The sequence below is a fragment of the Lissotriton helveticus genome, chromosome 9 (genome assembly GCF_964261635.1).
Source record: "Lissotriton helveticus chromosome 9, aLisHel1.1, whole genome shotgun sequence".
Classification (NCBI taxonomy): domain Eukaryota; kingdom Metazoa; phylum Chordata; class Amphibia; order Caudata; family Salamandridae; genus Lissotriton; species Lissotriton helveticus.
The window spans coordinates 588,703,389-588,722,608 of record NC_136070.1 but is presented as its reverse complement, the minus strand read 5'-3'; positions in this window follow the sequence as shown (position 1 = coordinate 588,722,608).

The window sequence follows — 19,220 nt, the reverse complement described above, 5'->3', positions numbered from 1 at the left end:
TGATAGAGTTTTCCGTGCCTCTTGCGAGGAGTGCCCCCGAAAACCCATGTGCTCATAGGCTCTGTGCTCCAGTCTAGCTTCTGCTTTCTATAGATTCTGTGCAGGTCTAAGCCCTTACTATAGATGTTTCGATTCACCAGGTAAAGCTGTGCCACAGTTCTGGCTTGCAGCAGAGATGCATATGTCAGCCCATCTTCAGAGGTTTTTTTAATATCAAATGTGCAATTTTAATTAATTGACTTCCTTCTTTTCTCGGTCTCTTTACTTTCAGAATAGATACTGTAACAGACTTGATTCAAGAAGTGCAGGCCTTCCAAAGGGCAGACATCTGTTACTTGTCCTTCTCCCTGATTTGCCTTCTTTGCCTTGGATGCCTGAAACATATGTAGCATTTTTTGTCCACTTGCCGAATGGTAGCTCATTCTTCATGAACTGATGCCACAGCATGGCCTGCTGTTTACTGGTAATCCTCTCAGAGTGCTAGACTTCTCGTCACGTTCGTCACAACATAAGGGTGAGTGTTAATCCTGGAGACAGGAACTTTACCCCCCCCCCCTTCCTCCTCTACCCCCCCCCCCCCGAAAGGAGTAGACAGAAAATTAAAATACCCACCACTTCGAACCAAAGCTCTTACGGTACCAAGCAAGTGGAGCAAGTCATCGAGGCCCTCCCCAGCAGAGCTCTCTGGTCTCTTCCACCCAATCATCTATCTGTTCATCCTTTCATCCGCCCGCTGATATCCACTATTTCACATGTGCGTTCTGTCTTCCATTCAGTCTTTCATCCATCAGTCAGTCTTTAACCATTCCATCTTTTTAACCATTCCATCTGTCCACCCATCTATATCCAAATCCATCCCTCTATCACCAAATCTATCCATCCGACCTATACATCCACTCTTCCACCCCTCTTTCACCCATCCATCCTAACATTCATCCATCTACCAATTCACTCACCCATCCGTTCAGTTCGACATTCATCCTTCCACTCACATCCATCCTTTCATGTTAATTTTGAGCTTTTGTTTGCCTAGTTGAAGACAGAAGAGGCTTTCAAGACCTCCACCCCCCGCCGTAACTATGCCCCTGCCTCTATCCATCTACTCATACATCTATCCTTCCACTCATCCATCCTTTCACTCACTCATCGGTCCATGCTTTCACTCATCTGTTCATCCATCCATTCACCCTCCCTTTCAATTATCCATCCATTCTTTCACACATCCATCCACCCTTTCACCCATCCACCCTTCCTTACACTCATCCATCTGTCCGCCCTTTCATCTGTCCGCCCTTTCATCCATCTGCTCTTTCATCCATCCTCCCTTTCATCCATCCACCCTTTCACTCATCTATAAATTCTTTCACTCATCCATCCTTTCACACATCTTTTCACTCACTCATTCATTTGCTCATACATTCAACCACACACACACTCACTCACTCACTCCATCCATTCAACCTTTCACTCACCCATCTATCCTTTCTCTCATCATCCACCCACCCACTCAACCATCCAATCCGTTATCCACTCGCTTTGCGAAGCATGCTGTATTAGGGAATGCACTGGAAGCCCCGCCCACTCTGTGCCCATATTTGTCATTGGATTGTGTCATTGTCCTTCGTAAATGCTGGCTTCTGATTTGCAAATATGCTTGTTAGTCCCTCCTTGGTACCGCCTTGTCTGCATTTGTTACTGCCCATAACGACTGGACCTTTTACTTGGCTTGTGACACACTCTGCATTATAAGTGGGTGAGCACTATTTTGTTAATTGACAGTGATGGGGACAATTGCGGCTAATTTTCTTATACCGCGATATTGTGCTCTAAATTGTACGCTGAGCGAGGCACCCGCTTTAGGGACACCGCGCTCAGTTTACATTTTTTTTAAACTTTGATGTTGAGTGCGGCGCCCGCTTAAGGGACACCGCACTCTGTTTATTTTTTATTTTTTAAACTTTAATAATGAGCGTGGTGCCCGCTCCAGGAATTGCGTGTTCTGTTTCTTTTTATTTTAGCTTTAATAGTGAGCACGGCGCCTACTTCATGGACACAACGGTATTGCTTTTGCAAAACTTTGAACTATTAATATTGTAAATGACAATGCCTTTTAATATTATAAAAGGCATTGCAATTTACAATGCCAATAGCTCAAAAAAATCGTAATTGCGAGACCTATTGCATTGTAAATGCTTGTTTTAGGTCTCGCCTAGGCAGCACTTGTGCTGTCTGTTTGAGACATGCTGTATTCAGGTATGGACTTGAAGCCCCACCCATTTTCCACCCATCTGTTCAATTGGCTCCTTTTACTATAAATGGTTGCCTTTGATTCGTAAATAGGCTTGTAGTTCTTCCTTAGTACCGCTTTTTCACCATTTGTAACCTCTCATAAGGACTGGCACTCTTATTAGTGTTGTTACTCAGTATGGTTTATTTACAGTCTGTGAGCACAATTTTTCTTAAAAGATTTTCTACTACTGCACTGCACGACAGTCTTTCCTGCAATGGTGCCCACTTTTTCACTCAGTGCTGGCTGTCTGCTCCTCATCGTCGTCCCGCCCCGGGCGCTATGTTTTAGGTTTCAGCACAGAGCCCGGTTTTGATACTTTTATTAGCAATGGCAGCCACGCAGGATATTTTCAAAATGCGCTGCTCACCTGACACCTGTTTAATTTATAAAGATTGTGTTTTTTTGGCAGCGCGACACGCTTTAACAATAGCACCTGTGCGCCTTTCTTTTCGTCGGAGTAAGCATATTATTAGCAATGGCGGACGCAAATTATATTTACAAAATGCGCAGCTCGCCCGACTTAAACCTTTTGATTTATAAAGGCATGTTTTGGGGCATTGGGGCACGCTTTAACAATAGCAGCTGCGCGCCATTCTTTTTGGAGAAAGCAGCCAATAGCGACTGCGCCCCTTTATTTTGTTTGACAAGAAGCTCTTCTTGGCTTCAGGCAATTTAGGATTTATTTCCTGGTCACTCCAGTCCTAGCTGCCTTCAGCCTTTCCCTATGATTGGATATTGCTGCTTGGTGGCCTAGGACACGCTCTCCTACTCCTCACTGCCCCAGCAAGAACATTGCACTTCTAGGGAAAGTACCTTTGCGAGACACAATTGGGTGGTAAGCGCGATACCTGCTTTCAGAATGGCGAGTCATCGCCGAACACAAAGCGAATCTTACGTAGTATGTTTTTTTTAATAAATCTACTACAAGACTGTGGTTTAAAAAAAAGTGATTGACGCTTTGAGCCACATGTATTTGAAAACATCAAATGATTTAATACCCTTAGGGGGATATTCTCAAGAACGTGTGATAATTATCGCAAAATTAGCTTAACGCAACTCTTCTTATCACAGTCTATCTTGGGAAAATAATGCTGTGTTAACGTTGCATTCACAACACGGCGGTACCATGCGATAAGCCCATGATAACGCATCAAATGTCTGCAATAAACTCAACGCAATGCTGCAAAAATGCAAGACACGAACGCAAAAAAAATTGCGATGAGGCCAATCGCGATACAAAAATCAGCTAAAACCAGCGACAGGCCTGCAATCCACACATGTCAGGAGGGAAAAATCACCATAAAGGTTGAAAAAAAACCCCCACAAATGCCAAACAACAGCGAAGCACAATGGATGTTGCCGGAGAAAGTACGGAGGACAACCAGAACCCCACAAGCCACCCGGAGGACCAGCCTGGGACCTCGGGGTCAGGGAAGGGCAAGGAGAAGAAGAGTAGGAAAAAGCGGTTCAGTCCGCAGGAAAACAGGATCCTGATAACGGAGGTGGTAGAACACCATCAACAACTGTTTGTCACCTCCACTGTGTCATTGGCAACATAAAATGGCAGTCCATCGTGGACAAGGTGAATGCAGTCAGAGTCCTGAAGAAGACAATGGAAGAGGTCAAGAGGCGCTGGAATGATGTCAAGCGCAAAACCAAACTGAAACTCGCCAACAACTGGAAGGCAGCAATGCAGACTCGAGGTGGGAGTCCTGCGCCACAGGAGGAGCTGGACGAGATGGAGGAAATTGTGTCCATAGTCATCAGTGGGGAGACGGTGGCAGGAGTTGGGGGACCGGACACTGATCAACATGACCGGACACAACAGCACCAGGGTGAGTAACTACCAGGGACTGGGGGACGAGGGGAGATGGGCACAATGGCACACATGTACAATTAAGTAGAGCACATCCGCCCAACCATGCCCCAGCCCCCAACTCCCACCAAGAGACCAATGTACCCAAGTATGCAACATCTCAGCGCTGTGCAAGCACAGAAGTCAAAGGCACACTGCATGAAAGGAATAATGGGCAGCAAAATCAGAATTGCAGGGCCGACTTTCACGAAATGCAGCACACACACACACATAACATGCAGAGCACATCAACATATAAAACGTTCTACAAACCGCAACACGTCCACAACAGAACACAGGACACAACTGGTGCCGCTTGTGTGTAGAAACTGGCCAATCACATTTGGCATTGCAGGGAAATGTGAGTTGATAATGTACAAGTACCAACACACATCCGTGATGTTGTCTAAATGTCCACTGTCCCGCATCAAATAGACAGCTCCTCCCATACACCCACAATGTACACTGTCATGCAGTCTGTATGAAAACATGTACAATGCAACAACATACATGTGAACACATTGTTAAACTGCATCTCCCCTTCACATTGCAGGGGGAGAATCAACACCTTGTGCAGAGCAGCCTGAATCCATCTTCTCTAATGATGAACAGGACCACCACAGCTTTGACTCCGATGCCCTCCAACAGCTCGTGGAGAGCTTCTGCAGCCCACCTCCACGAGTAGGGCAACCCAGCTGCTACAAGGAGACCCCACTCCCTGCACAGACCACACAGCAGGCAGCACCCACCACCACGGCTGCCCCCAGGACCCCCAGGACAAACACATGGCCTTCAAACGCCTTGTGTTGGGGTGCCAGGAGAATCTGGCTGAACATGTGCGGGTGGGCTTCGACCGCATGACAGCCAAATGAGATGCCATACGTCGGTGTCTAAGTCCCATCAGGGACCACTCATGGTCCCTAACAGACATCCACAGTCCGCTCCATGCTCTCCAACGAACCATGGCTGACATCGCTGTAGCCCTGACTCAGAAACTAGACCAACTGTCCAGTTAGAGTGGCTCTAGCGATGTCACCCGGGAGTTGGGACTCATGCGGAGGTTAATGGAGACCATGGAGCATACGAAGGTGGAAAGAGCGGCAGCCAGGGCTGCACACCAGCGAGCGGTAGCTGGGTTTCTCAATGACCTCAGGACCATCCTCATGGCATTGCTGCCACAAGGCCTGGCGCTGATGCATGCTGCTGCTACCACTCCATCCACATCTCGGCCCCCTGAAGTGTAAGTGCCACACAGTGTGGCAGACATTCCACCTCCGGCCCCTGATGTGTCACTGCCACACAGTGCTGGAGCCAGAACACAACCATCCACATGTGAGGCACATGAAACAGCAGAGGAAGAAGATGCGGATTAAACTGCCTTACTGGTAATAAGAAAACTGTAGCATTCATCTCTGTCCTATGGCCAGTTTATGCTTAGTTCTGCCCTCTGCATCATCACCTTCCACTGTCCCCCGATGCACACTGCGACACTCACCTTGTACCTCGACATGGACTGCCATATTCTGTTTGATCGCCAATGACACAGCAATCAGACTGTGGACTGAACTCTTCCTCTTCCTTTGGACTAGTCATCCCCTGAAGGACTCTGGCTGGCCCTCAATGGGCCAACATTGTAAAGTGGGGTTTGCATGGCCCTGTACTGCTCCAGCTGCAATACTCCACTAAATGTGCATTAAACATTCATAATCACACAGATGTGTCATGTCTATGATCTTTCAAGTGTGGCAGTATGGATGAATGTAGGGTCAGTGATACCCCCTTACGTCCATGTTTCTCATGTCATTGGACTTGGGTCACAGAGTGACACATTGCAGAATGCAGTCCGGGTGGCACAGACACAACAACAGGGATACACACATTAGTTACTTCCTTGTCCAGCCTAGTATGGAACCACGCTCAGAGCCCCGGGGTCATTGTTCAAACCCTTATGCTGGACTGGCATACACCAGGCCAGCCCACTCTGCTTACGCTCACAGGGGGGATGACAATACTACATGTGCCAGGTCTTCCCTGTAGTGATCTGGTGATCACAGGTCTAAACATCAGCATGCCACAGCCACTCCCACACGGTTGGTTTACACCCAAACCACACCCATACAGCACACGCGTCACAGGACATGTGACCCTGCCAATAAAAAGGGCCGGGTGCACGTGTTCGACACCATTTCTACTCTCTATCTGGGTGTATCCGTGTGGTGTTCATGTAGGCATGAGGACCTAGGGCCCTGCAACATCACATTCCCCAGGGCCGGAGGTGACATGATGTCTTCCGCACCATGATACTCAATCAAAGAGGGTCCATGACTTTGGAGGCACAGACTTGGTAGCACCTGATACACTGTGGCTGGCACATGCACGTGGTGGGCCCTCTTTGCAACACACCGGTGGCGGAAGGTGAGCAGTGAGTCCTGGGTGTGCCGGGGTGAGCATGCAGCTGCCTGGGTGCGCAGGAGCAGACAGGCGATGATGGCGTGTGCAGTTGTATGTAGGGTGCCATTCATGTATCTGGACTCTGTTTCAGATGAGGGATCTGTTTCAGATGAGGGACCTGGTGAACTGCAGAACATACCGGCACGTGGTTGGAGACACACCGGTGGCAGCAGGTGACCAGTGAGGCCTGGGTGTGCAGTGTCAGCACTCTCTCTACCTGTCCCGCTCTTCTTTTCTTTTCTCTGTCTCTCTCTCCCTCTCTTTCTGTCTTCCTCTCTCTCTCCCTCTCTTTCCGTCTTCCTCTCTCTCTCCCTCTCTTTCTGACTAATTCTCTCACTCCCTCTCTTTCCATCTTCCTTTCTCACTCCCTTTCTTTTCGTCTTCCTCTCTCTCTCCATCTCTTTCTGTATCTTTCTCTTTCTTTCGCTCTCTCTCTGTCCTGTGATGAGCGCATGACACACCTTCTTATATGGATATTTGTCTTGCAGGCTGTGTCCTACCGATTGTCCCGAGGAGACCCGCCATGAGTCTTTATTATTGTTCTTTTGAGTTTGTTTTTTTAATTAATTTCCGTTTGTTAATTCGAAGGTGAAGGTGTGATGCTCATTTTTGTGAGGACACATGCATGTTTCCTGTTGTGATTGTGCGACATCAGGCAAATGTTTTTGTACATGATTTCGTGAAGTTGATGTGACATGTCTTTGCCTGGGACGGAGTGGGGAGGGCCCGGGGGAGGTCCTGGGGGCGGTGGCGCTGGGTGCTGTGGCCCTGTTGGGGCTCCCAGCTGCATGATCAGTGGCTCCATGGCATCTGTTGCCCTTCAGGTGTTGCTCTGGCCTGGGATCCCTTTTCTGGTGCAGGCTGTCGTCCAACTTTACACCAGGTCAGAGCAGGTGTTAATTTTCTGCTGCTAACGCACCTTATTGCATGTTTTTGGATCTTATCGCCGATCTGGCTGGTTGTTGAGAATGTTGTGGAGTGGTGTTGTTGTGGCTTTTGACACGGGAACACCTACTCTGCATCTCTTTAGCGATAGCTTCCGGGGTCATCTGCGGCGCTGTTTTTTGCAGCTGCTATCGCAGGTAAACTGGTGATATGGGCTGTTATTACCAGCTTGTGAATGGGGCAATAGTTTTATCGCCACTTTGGATGCGATAAAGTGCTGATAACTCGGCAATGACTCCTTGAGAATATGCCCCATAGTCTTGTAATTGCACTCATTTACTACTCGGCAAGGTCCAGAATATTTTCAGAACAGTTTGTGCCACGTATCTGATGCTACAGATATGCCCGGCATAGTAAGAGCTCGTCATGAGTCACAGTGGAGCTGTGCTCATGACGAGCTGAGCTTGTCATAACGGCTGCGACCCGCCCACGCGCGGCTAATTCCCCGCCTGTGCGGGAGAATTAATCAGTGGGCAGGTCTGTGACGAGCTCAGCTCGTCATGAGCACAGCTCCACTGAGAGTCATGACGAGATGAGCTTGTCATGAGCACAGCGGCGCTGCGGAACCCCTTTCCCCGCACCGTGGGGGAATTACCCCAGCAGCCAAGGGGTTAAGATGATTAAAGCTAAAGCGCAGGTGCCGCGATTGCTTCAAAAGTCAATAAATCGAAAAAAATGTGAATGCACACCTTTTTTTCTATTTCTTTTCTTTTGTTACAATCGCGGCATCCGTGCTTTTATTGTAAACATTTTAAGGTAAAGAGCGAGTGCCATGATTGCTTAAAAAGTAAATTAAAAAAAACAATTGAAATGCAATAGGTCTCGCATTACTGAAAGTTTAGGCTGTTGGCACTGCATTATTATTAGCAACGCCAATAGCTCCAACATTCAGTAATGCAAGACCTATTGCATTGCACATGCTTGTTGTGTGATGCAGAGCGGGAGGCAGCACAGGGGCTTGTGGTGGGTGGCAACACAGATGGAAGGAGGGAGTAACACAGAGGGAGGAGGGAGAGAGGCAACACAGAGAAAGGGGCAGAGGAAGGCAACACATCACCTAGGGAATGGGTGGAAGCCAACAGGTGGAGGGAAGGAGGGACAAAGGGGGTAGGAGTCAACAACACGGATAGTGGCAAACAACAACTCACAAAGCAGGTCAGGCAAGCAACAACATGGACAGCGGGTGGGACAGCAGGTGGGTTCAAGCATCAACACACCGACAGCGGGAGGATTGTGGGAGGAGCAAGCAACTAAACGGACAGCCGGTAGGGCCAAGCAATAACACAGACAGCGGGTGGGAGCAATCAAGAACAAAGACAGCGGGAGCGGGCAAGCAACAACACATACAGCAAACAACAACATAGACAGCAGGAGAGGGCAAGCAACGTAATAGTGTGGGTGGGGGCAAGCAACAACACGGACAGGGACAAAAAGGAGCACATGAGGGAGCCACCTCCCAAACACAAGCACTCTCAGTAGCCAAAATATAAATCAGGCCTAAAATGGTGGACGCCACTCAGATGAGTAAATTCGAAAATATATATAACTGGTGTAAAAGTGCCTTCTGGATAGCGGAGCGACCCAGCAGCAAATGAAAGGTGTCAGAGCCCTCCCCCAAAAAATTTATAAAAAAAAAATATTGAACTGACTATGAGATGTGGAGGAGCAGTGGAACAGCAATTATAAGTGAAGGAATTAAGGAATGGGGAGGAGCAAGTGAGCAATGGAGGTGTGCAAAAGCAATGTAAAGCGGAGAGGACCGGCAGTAAATAGCAGCTGCCTGGCCTGTCTAAAAAAGTACAATTAAATCAAAACTTCGGTTTCTGGGAGTGCAAGGCATAAGGGAGCAACAGAGGAGCGAGTTTGAGGGGTGGTGAAGAGGAAGGGAAAGGGGAGGGGCAGGTATTAGAGGTGAGGCAAGTAAGAAAGAGAGAAAGCACATACACTCTGATGTGCTTAGGGAAATGTTCTTTCCTAAAAGAAAGCAGTGGAAGGATACAAGTTAGCCAACCAAAGGGTGGTAAAGAGGCTATGCGCAGGGAGGGACAACACAAGAAAAGGAAGGCAAGTTATTAAATACAATTTTTTTTCAATTTCAAATATTTATTTCGGTCCCAAGACCATAAAAGATATACACATAATAGTTACATTATTAAAACCAACTGATAAACACATTTTTAAGAACATAGAATAAAAACCAGATTGGTCCACGATAAATTTAAAAGACAAATTCGCTGAAACGAGGTAAATTGATTAACTCTGCCTCCCCGTGCCCTTTAACAGCCTAGCACGTATAACCCACATTGCAGTTAAAAATTTTGACATTGCCAAGACAGTTACCGGGGATAAATCTGTTTTTAAAACTCTATAAGCCGGTAGGAGTTGTCTAAAACCCCAGTTTTTGAGTAGCGGAACAATCCAATACTTTCTGCTTTTTTGATAGGCTGGGCACATAAATACAGCATGCACATCGGTCTCCTGTGTATTGGCACATGTAGGACATGTCCCGATACTGGATTGGCTCGACCATCCTTTAGTAAAGGACCCCAGAGGTAATGTCCCATACCTCCACTGCAAAAATAATTTCCTTGTTAAGGGAGGCATGATATCATTCAATACACATTCCATGGTAAAAGTGTCTTTGGATTGGATAAAATGGAAGGTTAGGGATCCTTCACGGACATTGTCCAGTGCTCCGGCAAGCATATAGTCATTATAAATTCTGGACAGCATCTTCCTCGAGATGCTGATGCTGGCTCTCTCAGGATCTGACCATAGTCCTGGGATTCCAAGGGACTCACACATGCTCTTTATGTAACTTAGCCATGGTATACTGCTTGCTTTTGGAGCAGCTAAAAACTCCTGGAGCTCCGCTCTGTAGGTTATCAGCTCCTGGGTGCTCCATAGGCGGCGCCAAAAAGCCAATGGTTTGAGGCCAAGTTCCTCGGTGATTGGCCTCACGCCCAAATCCAGTCTTAGGGGCAAGAGTGGTGTACTACAGGGGAGAGATGTTAGTTGCCTTAAAAACTTGTTTTCAGCACTTAACAAACTTTGGGATGGTATATGGCCCCATAGCTCTCCACCATAGGTGACTGCTCCCCGAGCCTGGACTTTATAAATTTCAATTGCTGGTCCAAGAGGGCGGTAAGTGGATTTACCAGCAATTCTTAGAATGCCACCCGCCCTTTGGGTCAGTTTCATGGTCGATTTGGCTTGGTGGGCCTCCCACGTCAAGTTTTGGTTAAGGGTTATCCCCAAGTACTCGAATGTCTTCACTCTTTCTAAGCTTATTTCTCCCAGCTTAGGGTTCGGTCTGCTGGTCGGCATTGGGTTTAAAATCATAAATTTGGTTTTCTGTGGGTTAACTTCTAATCCCCTTTCCTCACAGAAGCCCAGAAACCCATCTAATACCCGCTGAATGCCCATAGGGGATTTGGACAGCAGCAGGGTATCATCCGCAAACATTATTGCGGGAACCCTGCTGCCGCACAGTTTCGGGGCATCGGTGTTGGCAATCCTGGTCAGGTGCTCTATTACCCCGTTCACGAAGAGGCAAAACAGGGTCGGTGCGAGCACACAACCCTGCCTTACCCCTCTCCGGACGGGGAACCTCTTAGTTAGAGTACCGTTGTTCCCGCACCTGACTTGTGCAAAGTTATTTTGATGTAATTTCATGAGGATTGCAAGAATGTCTTTTGGGACCCCCAAGTCCTCCATAACCCTCCACAGCCTGGATCTGGGCACCAGATCGAAAGCGGCGCGCAGATCCACGAAAACCGTGTACAGCGCGCCGGCCTCGATCAGCGCCGTCCTCCAGTAGATGAGGCTCAGTCTAAAGACCTGGTCGACCGTTGAGACCCCCCTCCTAAATCCCGCTTGATATGGGCTCAAAGTATTAGTTTCCTCCAGCCAATTCTGGAGCCTATCCAGCACCAGCCTCCCGAAAAGTTTTTGAGAGACGTCGATTAGACTGATGGGGCGGTAGTTGGCTGGGAGCAGTGGGGATCCCTTTTTGAATATTGGGACTACCTCTGCTCCCAGCCAAGTATCCGGTACCCTCATTCCTCCCAAAACCCCATTGAAAATTTGTGACAAATATGGTGCCCATATCCCCGGCTCCTGGTACCCCGTCTAAGCCAGGGGCTTTGCCTGCTGACAATCCTTCAATGGCTTTTTGAACCTCTCTTATTAGAAAGGGTTCGCATTCTGTGGCAGCCTCCAGGGTATATGAGTTATAGTTCGAGGCTTCCTCTTCTAAGGAATATAGGGACTCAAAATGGGATTGCCACAAACTTGGGGCGATGTTTGGCTCGATAGCTGAAGGAAGATCTTCCGAGCCATGATTTACAAATCGCCAAAATTTACGAGAGTCCCTATTCCCTAGGGCACCCAAAAGTTTCTCCCAGTGGGCCTCGTCCCATTCCACCCTTGCATTTTCCAAGAGTTTCTTGTGTGACCTTCTTCTAAGTTGTATTTCCTCCCTATTGTTGCCCGCCTTGATAGCTAGCAGAAGGTCGCTTTTGGACTTAAGGCACGTGGAATTGTACCAAGTCTTTTTGCTATTCCCGCCACGTCTATCATTTCCCTTGTTAAAGAGGTCTACCTCCATTAAATTAATAAGATCTTCGTGGGATTGCCACATTTGAGCTCTAATTTCATCGTTAAAGGGGCCTTCCCCATGGGCAAGTGTCTCTTCCAATACTGGCATAATTTTGGCGTAGAGTTTTGGTAGTTTGTCATCATGTGAGATCAATTTCTCCCATCTCACTCTCCTTCTATTATTCTCGAGTGCCAACCCTGTCTTTGGCCTCTGTTTGGTTGTTCCCTCAGCCCAGGTGCCTGGGATGGCATAATCAAGTTCTAAGGCGTTGTGATCGCTGTCCCACCTGTCTATTATCTTGAAGTCAATGACCTGCGGCCAAGAAGACATTTGGACTAAAACATAGTCCAGTCTAGATTCACTTCCAATTTTGTTGAATGTGAATTTACTTGGGACATCTGATTTCGTGCGGCCGTTACATGCCCTGAGGCCATGATTAAGTGTGAGAGCTGTTATCTGCAGGGCGAGAGGGGTCCAGGCCCTCGCGGGGGGTGCCATCGTTGCCGGCACCAGCCATCTTGAATCTTCCTCTTGAGAGGGTCCATCAAGAAGGCCTGGCAGCGGCTCAAAATGTGCATTTAGATCACCTCCCACCAGATAGGGAAGTTCTCTGGGAATTTGACTCAGGAGCACAGAAAGTTCTTCAATTGTGCTTGATTCTTTAGATGCGGGCGTGGGTCTCGAATAGACATTTATCAATAGAAGTTTTTAGGAGTTAGGCCATTCTAACTGCACCGCCAGAATATCATCTGAATCCACGTTTAAGACGGTAGCATTGCAGCCCAAATGGATAGCCACCCAGGTTGCCAGGCCTCCCGAGGGTCTACCTCGTCCTCCCCACTTCGCGGGTTTCGTGAAAACTGCGAAGCCATGGCGAGTATGTTCTTCTCTTGCCCAAGTTTCTTGAAATAGGCAGATGCTTCTCGAGTTAGTAAAGGAAACCCACTCCTCACATTCTAGCTTGCTAGCCAGGCCCGCCACGTTCCACGAAATTAGGTTCAGTGATAAGGGACGTGTTGGTCCCTGCAGTTTATTTCTTGCCAGGTTTGGCTTTGGGGGTCCTAGTGTGACATTGCCCCTCATTCTGTCCCCGTCGAATTCAGCCGGAATCTTTTCCGGCGGGCAACTTACATCTTGGCTAGTTATTTGGGTTTTCAGGGCAGCCCTGTATTCCCTTTGTGATGGGCAGTCTTCCAAGTGTGGTGACCTATCCCTTTTGAAGTTTGCTGGGGGCAGCTCACTAGTTACCGGCTCTAGTGGTCAGTCGACCAGATCAAGATTACTGTATCTGTTGAAGGTCCGAAGATAGCCAAAATTAGGTTTTGTGTATGACCATGGGGTTTCTCCCCGTCTTCCCCCCCAACCGCCTCCAAACCTGTTTCTCCTGTTGACATGCTCCCACCCTTCTTCCTCATCATAAGGTCGTATGTACTCTTTCGCCATTTGCCTGTTATATTTTTCTCCTTCCACACTTCCCCCCCACCCCCACCCCCTTCTACTACCAAAGCCCCAGCCCTCCTCCTCATCACGCACTGACAAGTTGTTAACGTTCATGTGTCGATTGTGGTAATTGTCCCACCTATCTCTCCTATTAGGCCCCCACTCCTCCCTCCTCTCTTGCTGGAACCCCCATCTCTGCTTATCTGCTACATAAGCACTTGAAGGGTAGAAAAACGAGAGAGGTAAAGGCTGGATGGGGCTATCCTGGTCGTCAACGGACCAGCTGCAAATATAAGCAGCTGTGTTTGTGTCCCTGAACCTCACCAGGATACAATCCCCTGCAATTGTTTTCCTTTGCTTTCCTACCCAAGTAGCTCTCCACGCAGTAAGGATTGATCCTGTTATTCCATGAGGGAGTGGTCTATATTTGGACAACCAATCAATGGCCTTATTTTTAAGGGAGGAGGCAGCCTCTGTAGTATTAGGTTTTAACTCTGGTACTCCAGCTAGTATTATTGTGTATGGTGCTGCCTCAGGCGGGAGATTCACAGTTTTGCTTTGGGGGATATCTATTTTCGTGTTGGCTGATGGTGGCTGATCTTTCTGTGATTGACTAGGAGTAGTTGTATTGTTAGTCTTGGAGTGTGTATTTAGGGCGGGAGGTGCGACTAGGGATGGTTGTGGCGCGGCAGTGGTTTTCCCATTCGATAGTTGGGGAGTTTTATTCTGGGTAGTTTTGGTTTGGGCATTTTGTGTGGGACCTATAGCTTTCTACTACTCTTTCGGTGGGAGGAGCCTCGTCTCCTTCCACCGGCGGGGCGCTCGAGGTGTTTTCACCCCTCGCAGGAGTTTTTCTTGCAATGGTGGACCTAGGGGTTTTTGGTTTCTTCCCCCCCTTGGTAGCCCCCCCTCTCTCTCTTTTTGGGATGGAACCTTCCTTAGCCCCTCTTGTGCAGTCAAGGATGTTCTCATTTGGAATATGTGGGGTTGGGTCTTGAAGGTGATTATAGATGGCAATGTGTGGTTGCTGTGTATTGGGAAGGGTCAATAAGCTCATGTCATCAAAATCGGAGTTGGTGGGAGTCTGGTTTGCCCCTGCTACCCCAACGGTATACTGAGTGAGGATTTCCCCCCCCTCTGGTGTTTTGGCTTGGGCAAGCGGGCCCATTTAGGACCTCCGCACCAGTCGATTTCCTGGGAGATCCGTCGTTCTAGTACTTCTATACCTTCTATCAAAATTGCGCCGGCCTTTACAAAATAGTTATCAATAGTACCTTGGGCTACTCCTGCCGCTTCCATAGATGATTTGCTCCTAGTTTGCCGCATTGACATTCCCAGTGTCAGGTAATCCAATGGTCTTATCCGGTAGATCGGGAGTGCTAGTCCGGGCAAGGGGGGTGGCCCGTCCTCCCTCGTCCTCGAACGGCCTCAAACGGCCCGCTCTTTGCCCGGTCTTCGCCCGTGCTTCCGTCCGCGCGCGTCCCGCGATCGCGTCCGGGGGCTGGGCTAAATAGGAGGAGGAGGGGGGCGGGAAGAGGCACCAGGTGCGCGCGATGTTCTGGCGCAAGCACCTCTGGTCCTCGCAGTCCCGCTCCCGTTTACAAGGCGTTGGCTCCCACAGCAAAGTTGGTAACTGAGCACACGGGCTCCCAAGTTACAGAACACAGTTCGTTTTGGAAAATGTCTTTTACAGCAGGGAAAGGCTTCTTCAACGCACGACTGCGAGCGGCTCCCGCGGAGCGGGGGCCGCGAGTCGTTAAATGGCCCACAGGGAGGAGGGGGCGGGAAGAGGCACCAGGTGCGCGCGATGTTCTGACGCAAGCACCTCTGGTCCTCGCAGTCCCGCTCCCGTTTACAAGGCGTAGGCTCCCACAGCAAAGTTGGTAACTGAGCACACGGGCTCCCAAGTTACAGAACACAGTTCGTTTCGGAAAATGTCTTTTACAGCAGGGAAAGGCTTCTTCAACGCACAACTGCGAGCGGCACCCAATACAATGCAAGCAAGTGAGAGAGACAATCAAGTCAACCAATGGTAACTATTGGGCAGCCACGGCCCGTGGAGGGAGTTACAGTGGGGCAGGGAGGCGGGGAAGGGGAGGGGCAGGGTGGAGGGTGCTAAAAACCGGCATATGGATAATTGCAGGTAAGTAAACAATTTAATTAATAAAACGAATTTGGTAGCGCGTCTTGCATCGCAAACTGCGATGCAGTGCGCGCTACGAAATTTGTTTTATTAATTACATTGTTTACTTACCTGCAATTATCCATATGCCGGTTTTTAGCACCATCCACCCCGCCCCTCCCCCTCCCCGCCTCCCTGCCCCACCGTAACTCCCTCCACGGGCCGTGGCTGCTATTGGGTAGGCTCTAACCCAAATGTAAGTTTTCGGATTGGCCCACACGTGGTTTACTAATCCCACATTTTTTGGTGCGGCTCTACCCCATCAAGGAAATGCCACTGGTCCGCCATTCCCACCTCATTCTGAGTATCTCAGGTAAGAATGGAGAATAAAGCAATGCAACTACATGCATTTCCTCATTCCGCTATTGCCTCTGGTGATATTGTTATACAGACCAGTGTTGTGGTTACATTGGCAGGCATTTTGGTAATGCCACGCTCGTCCCTGAAGATTAAATAACCGGCTTCCTCATTGGCCACTGGAGCAATGCACTTGTAGGGCACAATATGAGTGGTTGCCCAAACTAGCTCTTGTATTAGTGGCGCATTTGCTACTGAGATGCACATACTTCTAAGGTCCCTATGTCATGCCACAGCATCAGAGGAGATTAATTGAAGAATCACATTAGCCATTACTACTCTAGGAACCCCTGAGATGGCAGCACTCATAATTCCATGCTAGCAATCCTTTCAGTCTTACTATCCTGGCACCGAAAGCAAAGCAACTTCTGGAGCGAAATTTGGTGCACGATATGGCAGAATCCAAAGGAATATTCCCATGATTATGCACAAGGAATACACGTTCCTACAGAACAGTACCCTAAAGAAGGGGTATGATTACCGTTTTTACTGATTTTTACAGATAAATACAGACAGAAAAACATTTATTTTCTTGTCTGTATTTATTTTTAAATGTGGATAAAAATGGAATTGAGTGCTTTTTGAGTGAATCTAAATACCCTTTGCCATGACTGCCAGGCCAATAACTGTGTGGATTGAGAGGTAAGGGGGTTAAAAAAGAAAGACATTTTAGTAAAGAGGCTTAAACAGCAGTAGATATGCACAATGCTGATACTGAAATGTGCATATTTTCAAATGAGGGCATTGATGTATCTTCTGCAGGTGTTCATATCACTGAAACCTGGCAGGCATTCAAGAATGACTGCATATTTATTAGTTAAATAAATGCAGAAATATACCAGTTTCAGCTTTATTCGTTTCACAAACCCATAATAAATATGGATAAATACAGATAAAGTTGACAAAAAATAAATATGGATAGATACAGACGGAAGTGTCAAAAAATAAATACCATAAAACCGGGAGCCCTAGGTATGATCTATAGTCCATACCGTTCCAAGACTGACAAAGGGAATGCTATTTTCACGGGTAGCCCTAAAATACAGCAAGTTCTGTGAAAGCTGCTTTTCTCTCTTGATGTTATCTCAGAAAGCAGATCTCATTGCAGAAGAAAATGTGAGGCAGCTCAATATAACCTAATGAAGTTGGGCATGCACAAAGCGATTACTAAGGGAAATCATTTTAACTGATTGCTTAACCTAATTTCCTTTAAAGATACCTTTGTGCTCACCATCTTGTTAAAGTGGCTTCCCATTGTGGGCTGATGCATCTAAAAAATGGCAGCCCCCCTCACAAACGTTTTCACTCCAAAGTATCAACCTACTTTGCATGGCAACAAAAATGTTGCCTGTTGATCAGAGTTCCTTCACAGTATCTTAAACTATTTCCTCAAAACACTCTCTTCAACAAAAATACACACCCTCAATCAGTCATTCTTTGATGCTCTGAAACGTCTGAACTTAATTTCTCCCCGTGTCCGCACTATCTTCTCTCTATTCGTGTTCGAAACTGCAACAATTGTTTTTTTAATTGCCTCTTCACCTCTGACTCCCATATCTGTGACGATCACAAGCTTGAAAAGTGATCCCACAGCCTAAAGGATCTTGGACAGACCTCTGCCAAACTCTACAGCTATCTAGGTGGGAAACAACCATTACAACGCAGCCATTACAATGCCCTACCTTTACAACGCAGCATCCATTACATCGCATGCCATCACAACGCATGTCACTACAACGCATACCATTACAACGCATGACACTGCAATGAATGCCATTACAATGCATTATAAGGTAAGTAATGGGAAACAGTCATTTTTACCCCTCCACTATCCAACACTAACCCTACAGTTGCACTCACTGGAGTGGGAATAGTAATTTTTACCCCTACACTATCCAACACTTACCCTACTGTTGCCCTAAAAGTATTATGCATTGTAATGGTATGCGTTGTAATAGAATGCCTTGTGATGGAATGCGTTGTAAGTTTAGTTTCTAAAAATGCGTTGTGATGGCATGTGTTGTAAAATCATGCATTGTAATAGATGTTGCGATGTAAAAACCACATTGTAAAGGAATGCGTTGTAAAAGTTTGCGTTGTACCGTGTCCTATTCTATCTAGGTAGACATTATATATGGTCATATCCATGGCTCTCTTCAACAGGTATATCACCTATTGCAAGATTAGGCGTCTCCAACGTAGATACAAGAGGGCCTAATCCATTGCATATTTCCACACAGACCAATAAGATACATTTATCTGCAATAAATTCCTATGGACATATGCTTATATGATGAGTGGTCAAGCTGAAAATCTGGTATGGATCTAGCCCTCCTAGGCCTACGTTAACCACTTCTGCTACAGATAATAAAAGTCACAGTTTTTAAAAATTATCTTACATGATGCAACTACTCCTGGTTCCTCTACAACACGTGCTTTTGTTTTAAAAAATGTAAATAAATGTTAACATTATTTTTCTTTGATCAATAATGCTTGTGCTTTATTTTATTCTAGTTGCACTGAAAAGAACTTCGGGGCATACTACCAACGATTAGCGATATTTATCGCTAACGAGGCTTAGCAACAATTTTTTTATCGCTAAACATCGCCGGAAATTATCGCAGAGATAACTTGCTATTAGCAAGGTTTATCTCAGAAGTGATAAAAATCCTCGCGCTAACTGCCAAATAAGAGATTATCGCTGGAAAACCAACGATAATCTCTCGAAGTTTGGCGTTAGCTTGATGATAGGGGCTCACAAACTTAGCCATGATATCCACCTTCCATAGGATATCATGGCTAAGTCAGGAAAATACTAGGGGCCTCATTTATGAAAAGTGACGCATCGCTGCGTGAAAACAGCGGTGCGTCACTTTTCACTGCGCCCTCCTTGTGAGACCAATGATGCGTCATATTAACAGTATGACGCATCATGGCGCAAGGAGTTACAGATACGTCAGTATTTCAGACATATCTGTATGGCGCAAAAGTGACGCATTGCTGGAGTGTGTCACAAAAGTGACGCAACTCCAGCAATGTGTCCTTTCACATGGGGCAAGCCCCTTGTGAAAGGGCCTGCGTCAGTCTTATGCCTGCTGTG